Here is a 9,201-nt window from a genome sequence, read left to right as displayed (position 1 = left end):
AGCAGCGCCATCTAGCGGGCCAACCATAGTGCCATCTGGTTTCGCCCTTCAAGCTAGACGAGTTTCGTTCGTTGTAGTTTTTTAGTTTGATGCTTATTTCGTGAGATATTTGGCCCGGTCACTATCAATGGACCACCCTGTATATTTCTAGCTGGAAGTTTGTCTTCTTCCAAAAGGATTTATTATTCAGTTGTCTTTTTTTTTTAATTACGAGATCGTATTTCCCCAAGATTTCTGTTTGATTGTATACCGCGTTGCGTTGTTAAATGGTGAGTGTACGCTCCAGACACTATTGTAATCGTCTTTCATTAGTGTACGCAATACCACTGTGGCGCGAAGTGTTATTATTGCAGATATAAAGTATGATGAATTATGTACATCTATATGTATTGCAGTTGATAAATAGAGTGTGCGTCATTTATATCTAAAGCATGTAATCTGCTAAGAAATAGAGTATCCAGACAATCTTCTCGATAAATAATTATTTCTATGCAAACTTTCGAAATAAATATTGTAGCACGTGTAGAGTAATAAATTACGAAGAACACTTCTAAAACACAAAACAGGCATTCAGAACCGGAATAGAAATGCTTTACCTTTTCTCATGGTGACTGGATGTTAATCGTTCTCTGGAAAACTGTGAGAACTAAAAATCCTTTAAAGATTGGAAATAAGGTCTTGGTATTTGAATAAAAACAAATATGTCTGTTACATAACTCACCTAAATGATTTGTTTTTGCACCTCGACCTCGACAATATGTGAATTACTTGCATATATGGAGGACAGAAAAGGCATGTTTTTCGTGCTCCACTAGTATTTCTCGTTTTTACGTTACTGTCAGAGTAGAAATAAATCTCATCTTGTTTCTCCATTAAAAATTTTGTTTAACTAGTGACATGGTTTGGCTACGAAGATAAAACTCAGCAGGGCTGCCCAGTCGATCGAGATTGCAAAAACATCAGAAAAATACAGATACGTCTTATGGTCCTCACGGGGGTAATGACATCATTGTCGCCAAAACTATTGTTCAGTATTTTACAGCATAAAATTCTACAAGCCAGAAGAATTTTATGGAAATCGACTCAGGTGCGATAGTGTACGTACATGCTAGATCGTGCATAGTTGGTATCGTTTCACCTTCCATTTGTGTCGCTGGCCTGCCTATCGGGCATGCGTTATGACGTCGGCCAGCAGCGTGCTACAGAGAGGATTCTGATGTATCGCCCGGCTGTCTATCCCCCAGGGGCTCCGCCCGGCGCGCGGCCTTTCCCTCGCTGTGCGCATGCGCGGCCTGTGGCCGGCATCTGTGCCACTGTGTCCCGCGCAGCGTTCGTCAGTCTGTCGGCGACTCTCAGCCGTGACGCAAGCGCTGAGCAGTCCGCTGCGTTCGGTTGCGGCGTCGGCGTGTGCACAGGGGTCGCGCGCCACAACTGCTATCAGCGTCGCATGCTGTGCTGTGTCGGGGTCGGCTGACGCCCCACGTCTCTGTCACTGAAGTCGCCGTGTTTGACGTGAGTACAGCTGACATCTTGACGCGTACTTTTTCTTTGTTGCTTGTTCAATTCTTGCGCAGCATCCCGTTTCGACTGTGGATGTAACATGGTCTAAGTGTGTTGTGCCCCTCTATGTAGTATCTGTACCGAGGTCCGTTATCCAATATGGCTGCGCTGATTGAAACGTGTGATGCTATCCCAAAAATTGTCTGAAACGTTTGTTACGACAACACACGTATTCGGGGATCAAAGGTTTATGAAACATACCCGGTTTCGGAGCACGTGCAGCCTGCAAGGAAGTTAATAACGTGAAGAGAGAAATAATACTGATTTCTCAGTAACGATTCTGTTCTATCAACTGACAAAATATCAAGTTCGTCTTTAACTTTAATGTGTTTACAACATGATGTTTACAGATGTGTTGAGTAACATAGGGGCCGGTACGTTACTTGGGTGTCATGTCACTCACATTGTCTTCAACATTTTTAATAATGTCAGATTCTCTAACTATAATAAAATAATCATGGTATGTTATTGTCATCGATAGATGTGGCATTAATATTTCAAAAGGGTTAATAAGTAGCCCTCAATAAAAATACACTGTTTAGATTAACTTTACAAATAAGTTTTGTATATTGAGTACCGAGGGAAATTGTGCTGTCGAATCGCTCCCTGAAGGCCAACAGAATCGTAGTCCTATTTATCGCTAATCTCTATTTTTGTTTACAGATTCAGAAGATTAATCTCTCTACTCCAGCTTCTCGCTCTGCATCTTTTTGCTTTTACCTACATTCTGATGTAATGTGTAATATCTCTTCTATGTCAGTAGCGTAAGCTTCAAGAAGAGATGCTGCAGAGAATTTTGACTTCTTCGCATGTATTGCCATTTGGGCATATCACTTTTCGTGTGGTGGTTTACATAGTTAGACTGTCACATATTTTTGCATTACTCTTTTTGCTGTTACGTCTTCCCTGTTCCCTTATCTCATGCCATTTCGCTCATACAGCTGCATATTTTTAAACTGTGAAACATCTTTGATATAGATGTTAAACGACTGTGATAATGTGTATAAAACACTTGTTTCCAATTTCTCCTATTATCCACATTCTACAGTGAAATTTGACTTCTACAGTAGTTGATTTAATTTTGATCTCAGAGCTTAAGTTTTATGTAAATTTTATTACTTTCAGTGATACGTTCTCATTGGAAACGGCTTCATATACATCTTCATACAAAAGTAACCATCGTGATGCTCTAATAATGGAATGCTCAATGTGACGTTTAAAGAGCTTCAATTTGTGAACAAATAAAGCATGTTTCTTGAAATATGACATGACGTCAGTCGGAAGTAGTGGTCGTGTGGGAGTGTATTAAAAGATTGTCATTTTAATAAGATAGAACGTTTTTCTGAAGGTTATCCTACGCAGGTAGCAGCTTCCAAACATGCTGAAAAATCTTTTATTGTTTTACTGCTGTTTAGGTAGGGGTAAGGTCGTTGTTGGCATCGGCTAATTCGTGTATATAAGGGCAAACATGAGGCTCTCAAGAGTTAAAGGAGATGGCGTCGTGGAAGGGCAGTGCGTATTCACTGTGTCATGTTAACTGCTACCACGAGAATGCTTTATATGTACATTTGTTTCTCTGTTAATATAGCTTCGAAATGATCATTTAGTTATGAGAAGAAGTTTTAAAACATAGGTGCAACTTACATAAAGTATATAAATACAGAGAGAATTTTTCACTCAGCTGTGTAGCATGAGCTTACATGAAAATCCTGACAAATTAACGCTGGGTGTGCATTTTGTCGATCCAGATGAGTTACCAGATACATTCCCACACTCGAATGTGAGTCTGGTATGCAGCTTTAATCAAGCTGGAGTTCTTGTACTGCATCACTAGCGGCAATACCTCTTAAAGTGCTGAAGATGGAAAATGAGATCTCTTAAGCAAGAACAAAGCTTCAAATTAAGAAATTCAGCATTTGCTCGGGTCGGAGGGACACAGTGCAAATATACATCGTATCAAGTAATACAACCATATAGTCACATATCCACCAGCAATTAGTCACCAAATTAAATATTACTTCTTCTTACCCACTTGTAAAACTGACAGAGATTACTTCTACGTTATAAGCCTCGATACATACAGACTCTTGAACCAAACTTTTCCACCTATGTGACTGCAGGTCTCATCTGTGCGGTGAACGTGAAGTGACTTGCAACGGAAGACGAAACGTTGGACAATTTAACTCTATGGTGACATTCTCTCACGTGTTGAAAGGTGTTGATGTAGATGACAAAGACAGTAAACGTGTACGTAGGCCTGTATAGATAGTTTTTAAGGCAATTCGTAGAAAATGTTACGGAGTAGTGTTCGCAAGTAGGGTGAATGAAATGGTCAAAGGAATTGCAAGCGCCGCAGTAAAATTACAGAACCGAGAAGAATAAGCTAATGGTACTGGACACCATACACTTGTAAAATCTATTATTTTTTCCGTCAAAGCTAGCCATAAAGAGAAAGTCACATAAGGGTTTTTAATCATAAATCATGAGTATATTTCACAAACACATCTACAGTTCGAGAATAACTCTTATGACAAACAATGTACGGGGCAGATGTATGTACTTTACTTCTGCCACACTTATCCAAGAGTCTTCAATCTCTCTTTGCGTAATTAGAGGTTTAGTCATGCAGGGCTTTGATATCTCTGCAAGTTTATTCTGTTTACAATACTTAATCTTTCGTAAATGGTTCAGAAACGTCACCTTATAAAGAATGTGTCACCATCAGAAACAACGAAATTAACAGGATATCAAAATGGTAAGCATGGTGATAACTACTTAATATATGACTCACCGCATTAATGTACCCAAGTAGTTCTGTCAACACAATTTGGAAAATAGATCTAAGAAGTCTTCGTATACTTCACCAATTACTCTGCAACATTTTAATAACGTGCTTCACATCTCCAGAGACAACTGGCCATAGACTTTGTTCTCTCTTGTGGGGTTGCGTAAGACATCGGCAGGGACAGCTGAATCACCATGATACTAACCTTTTCATTGGGTTATGTACTAGAAATTTGTTGCTGCCACACTTGCCATTTTAGTATCTTGTAAATTTCGTTGCATCCGATGGTGAAACACGTTATAAGGTAATGTTTCTGAACCATTTTTGAAATATTAAGTGCCATAAATGGAAGAGACGTAGACACATCCAAAACCTCTGTGGCTACACAGCTAATTAGACGAAGGAAGAAAAGTATGACGGAAGTAAGGTATATCTTGGCCCAAAAATAACATAACTCTCGGCCAAACCTCACCTGTATTTTTTACAGTTGAAAAGTCGCCCAAAGCTCAGAGAGGGAGTTAGTATCTATTATGTGGCTGTCGCCTGTCTGGATATCGTTCTTGATACATACATAGTGCAGGTTGCATAAATCGATATCGGTAGGGGCAGCTGTATCACTATGTATGTATACTGCGGCAACTTTACTTGATCGGGTTAGCTCAACGCTGAAACGTTCCTTTCGTCAGCATCTCGGAGCTGCCTTGCTGGCGCAGTCAGAATGCACGCACTCTTAGCAATGTGCAGAGTGCGAGGTAAATGACGCGGCGCACTGTTCTGCGGTTTTAAAAGAAAACGTTTACTGGCGGACCTGACTTAATTCTCTGCTCTGCTACACCATGAAATGAGTCTAAGGATCGCCAAACTCGATTTGACCCTCGTGACGAACTTCCCACAACTACAAAGTCAATAATTAAAAGCCCTGTGGGTACGTAACTACTTTTCGAAGAGATTCCGGGGTACGACTACTGGATTGGAATATGTTCACCGTTAACAGATCTACATGCCCCCGCAAACTGAGCGCTCTCATGTCTCGCCAACAATCACAGCAGTAACAAAACAGGAATTCAATTCAAAGTTAGTTCAGAGTCAAACGAAAATATGACTCTCAAGTCTGCACGGAAACGAATGAAGTTTACTGCCGTGAGTTAACTAGCCAAGACAATCTCTTTTTGTCGAATACCACGTTCAGCTAGCTACTGGCTGCGCGCTCTGCTCTGAGGTTTGTCTTTACCTAGCAAGTCCGTGTTCACTAATCCGCAGCACTCACCGACAAAAACAGGGAAACGCCTAAACAGAATGTCACACCTGCACCCAGGAACACATTTCGAATTCTGTCTGTCTTCCGTATTGCAACAAGTAACTGGCTTGACACCGAAGGGTCACTCGCTGCCGACTTCAGAAATTCACAACGAAAATACCATCTAAGCCCTCTTACCCAGAAACTGACCTTGCCGTAAATAATAGCCTGAGGAGGAGCACACTGTCTCGTCCAGGAAATTATATGGAACAACATTTCTGTGCAGATGGATCGCCCAAAATGGCATAACCAAAGAGTGACAAGGAAACATTCCCAAGTGTAAACAAATTACCTTCATGACACTTGGTGAGTATGAAGAGGAGCCAAAATAATGAAATATTTACGTTTTGTTGTTGCCCAAGTTCAATTTTAAGGGATAAAATACATCTCGAAAGTTAAACTGGCATATTAGGTCCAGAGTGAATAAATTCGAAACCACGATAAATAAAAAATTTGTCATATAAACTTGAAATGTAACTGACGTTCTCGAAAACTGATTAATCAACTTTTGCCAAATATCCCACCATCATTAATTTTGAAAAATGGAAACTTTTTTACGACATAAATTAAAGAACCTATCACATTCATCCACGTTGTATAAAGCTGGTTTCTCAAATAGCATTTTTGGAGTATAAGTTGTACACAATGTGCTTTCGGAGTATATTCTACATACCCAAATGAAATATCTAAACTTTCATTGTTATTCAAATTTTTGCTTTTACTTACCTTTGTTTTATGATTTGAACTGAGATTTTACGTTTTACCTCTTTTACGTTCTCACTTATCTGTCTTTCGTTAATGTTGTTGTCGTCTTCAGTCCTGAGACTGGTTTGATGCAGCTCTCCATGCTACTCTATCCTGTGCAAGCTTCATCATCTCCCAGTACCTACTGCAACCTACATCCTTCTGAATCTGCTTGGTGTATTCATCTCTTGGTCTCCCTCTACGATTTTTACCCTCTACGCTGCCCTCCAATACTAAATTGGTGATCCCTTGATGCCTCAGAACATGTCCTACCAACCGATCTCTTCTTCTAGTCAAGTTGTGCCACAAACGTCTCTTCTCCCCAATCCTATTCAACACCTCATTAGTTATGTGATCTACCCATCTAATCTTCAGCATTCTCCTGTAGCACCACATTTCGAAAGCTTCTATTCTCTTCTTGTCTAAACTATTTATCGTCCATGTTTCACTTCCATACATGGCTACACTCCATACAAATCCTTTTAGAAACGACTTCCTGACATTTAAATTTATACTCGATCTTAACAAATTTCTCTTCTTCAGAAACGCTTTCGTTCCCATTGCCAGTCTACATTTTATATCCTCTCTACTTCGACCATCATCAGTTATTTTACTCCCTAAATAGCAAAACTCCTTTACTACTTCAAGTGTCTCATTTCCTAATCTAATTCCCTCAGCATCACCCGACTTAATTCGACTACATTCCATTATCCTCGTTTTGCTTTTGATGATGTTCATCTTATATCCTCCTTTCAAGACACTATCCACTCCGTTCAACTGCTCTTCCAAGTCCTTTGCTGTCTCTGACAGAATTACAATGTCATCGGCGAACCTCAAAGTTTTTATTTCTTCTCCATGGATTTTAATACCTACTCCAAATTTTTCTTTTGTTTCCTTCACTGCTTGCTCAATATACAGATTGAATAACATCGGGGAGAGGCTGCAACCCTGTCTCACTCCCTTCCCAACCGCTGCTTCCCTTTCATGCCCCTCAACTCTTATAACTGCCATTTGGTTTCTATACAAATTGTACATAGCCTTTCGCTCCCTGTATTTTACCCCTGCCACATTCAGAATTTGAAAGAGAGTATTCCAGTCAACATTGTCAAAAGCTTTCTCTAAGTCTACAAATACTAGAAACCTAGGTTTGCCTTTCCTTAATCCAGCTTCTAAGATGAGTCGTTGGGTCAGTATTGCCTCACGTGTTCCAATATTTCTGCGGAATCCAAACTGATCTTCCCCCTAGGTCGGCTTCTACTAGTTTCTCCATTCGTCTGTAAAGAATTCACGTTAGTATTTTGCAGCCGTGACTTACTAAACTGATAGTTCGTTAATTTTCACATCTGTCAACACCTGCTTTCTTTGCGATTGGAATTATTATATTCTTCTTGAAGTCTGAGGGTATTTCGCCTGTCTCATACATCTTGCTCACCAGATGGTAGCGTTTTGTCAGGACTGGCTCTCCCAAGGCCGTCAGTCGTTCTAATGGAATGTTGTCTACTACCGGGGCCTTGTTTCAGCTCAGGTCTTTCAGTGCTCTGTCAAACTCTTCACGCAGTATCATATCTCCCATTTCATCTTCATCTACATCCTCTTCCCTTTCCATAATATTGTCCTCAAGTACATCGCCCTTGTATAAACCCTCTAGATATTCCTTCCACCTTTCTGCCTTCCCTCATTTGCTTAGAACTGGGTTTCCATCTGAGGTCTTAATATTCATACAAGTGGTTCTTTTCTCCAAAGGTCTCTTTAATTTTCCTGTAGGCAGTATTTATCTTACCCCTAATGAGATAAGCCTCTACATCCTTACATTTATCCTCTAGCCATCCCTGCTTAGCCATTTTGCACATCCTGTCGATCTCTTTTTGAGACGTTTGTATTCCTTTTTACCTGCTTCATTTACTGCATTTTATATTTTCTCCTTTCATCAATTAAATTCGTTAATAATAACTCATTATCATGATATAAAATGTTCACAATAATGATTACCTCTAAAGAAATTCTTAAAACATAACTTTTTAACTATACACATAATACACTCGATGGAAAACATAATATGAAACAGAATTCAGCAGGATTTTCAAATTGTGACCGGATATCCTCAGAATATCTTGATTTATACCAGGCATATTTCAGAACACTTGAAAATCTTGGCGAAGAGACGATATTCTATTCTAGTTACTGCAGCGTGATTATATTGCTTCTCGAGTGGGAGTTGACATAATAATTCAGCAGAACTACATCTGAAAATCTCCTCACAAAAGTTCCTCCTACAACGAATGCCACATACAGTACGTCCAACGGCTGTACCTGTCCCGTCGAGCCTTTTGCGATCACCAGATTACCAAGTTATTCGTCCTCAGGTGCGACGCAAAACACGGTTTTTTCTCACTCGCTCAGTTTTATGTGAAATACTTTTTTGTATATCACGGTTTCGGAGATATTACCTCTAAACCTAATGTGACAAATTAACTTCCAGGTTGTGTTTGATCTATCAAAAGTGAAACTGGGCAACAAGAATTACGTATTTCATTATTTTCACCTCTCAACGTACACATGAGTTTCATCAAGATTGTTTATTTACTTTAGGAAATGTTCCCTTGTAAGTCGCGAAAATTCCTTTCTGCCCATTTTTAAAGTAATAAGTGCTTCCAGTCGAAGGTTTAATTCGTAAAGAAAAGCTAGAAATGCTCTTCGCGATACGAATAACGCAAGACATACCATCTCGGTTAATGTAGAAATGTTGGATTGCTCTTGAAAACTGAGCCTAAGCCATAAAATCCATAACGGTTTGGAGTGTAGACATTGTAGGTAT

At 39.7% G+C, this 9,201-nt stretch overlaps 1 long non-coding RNA gene across 1 annotated transcript in view; it reads left to right on the top strand.

Annotated features, from left to right (window-relative positions):
• Positions 1–1,352: 1,352 nt before the first annotated feature.
• The window catches only part of LOC124619831, a 1,502,867-nt gene continuing 1,495,018 nt past the window's right edge, over positions 1,353–9,201 (top strand). The window contains exon 1 of the long non-coding RNA XR_006980140.1: positions 1,353–1,512. This is a non-coding gene — a long non-coding RNA (uncharacterized LOC124619831). The remainder of the gene's footprint in view (positions 1,513–9,201) is intronic.

Source organism: Schistocerca americana, chromosome 6 (genome assembly GCF_021461395.2).
Source record: "Schistocerca americana isolate TAMUIC-IGC-003095 chromosome 6, iqSchAmer2.1, whole genome shotgun sequence".
NCBI lineage: Eukaryota > Metazoa > Arthropoda > Insecta > Orthoptera > Acrididae > Schistocerca > Schistocerca americana.
This window is presented reverse-complemented; position numbering and strand designations above follow the sequence as displayed.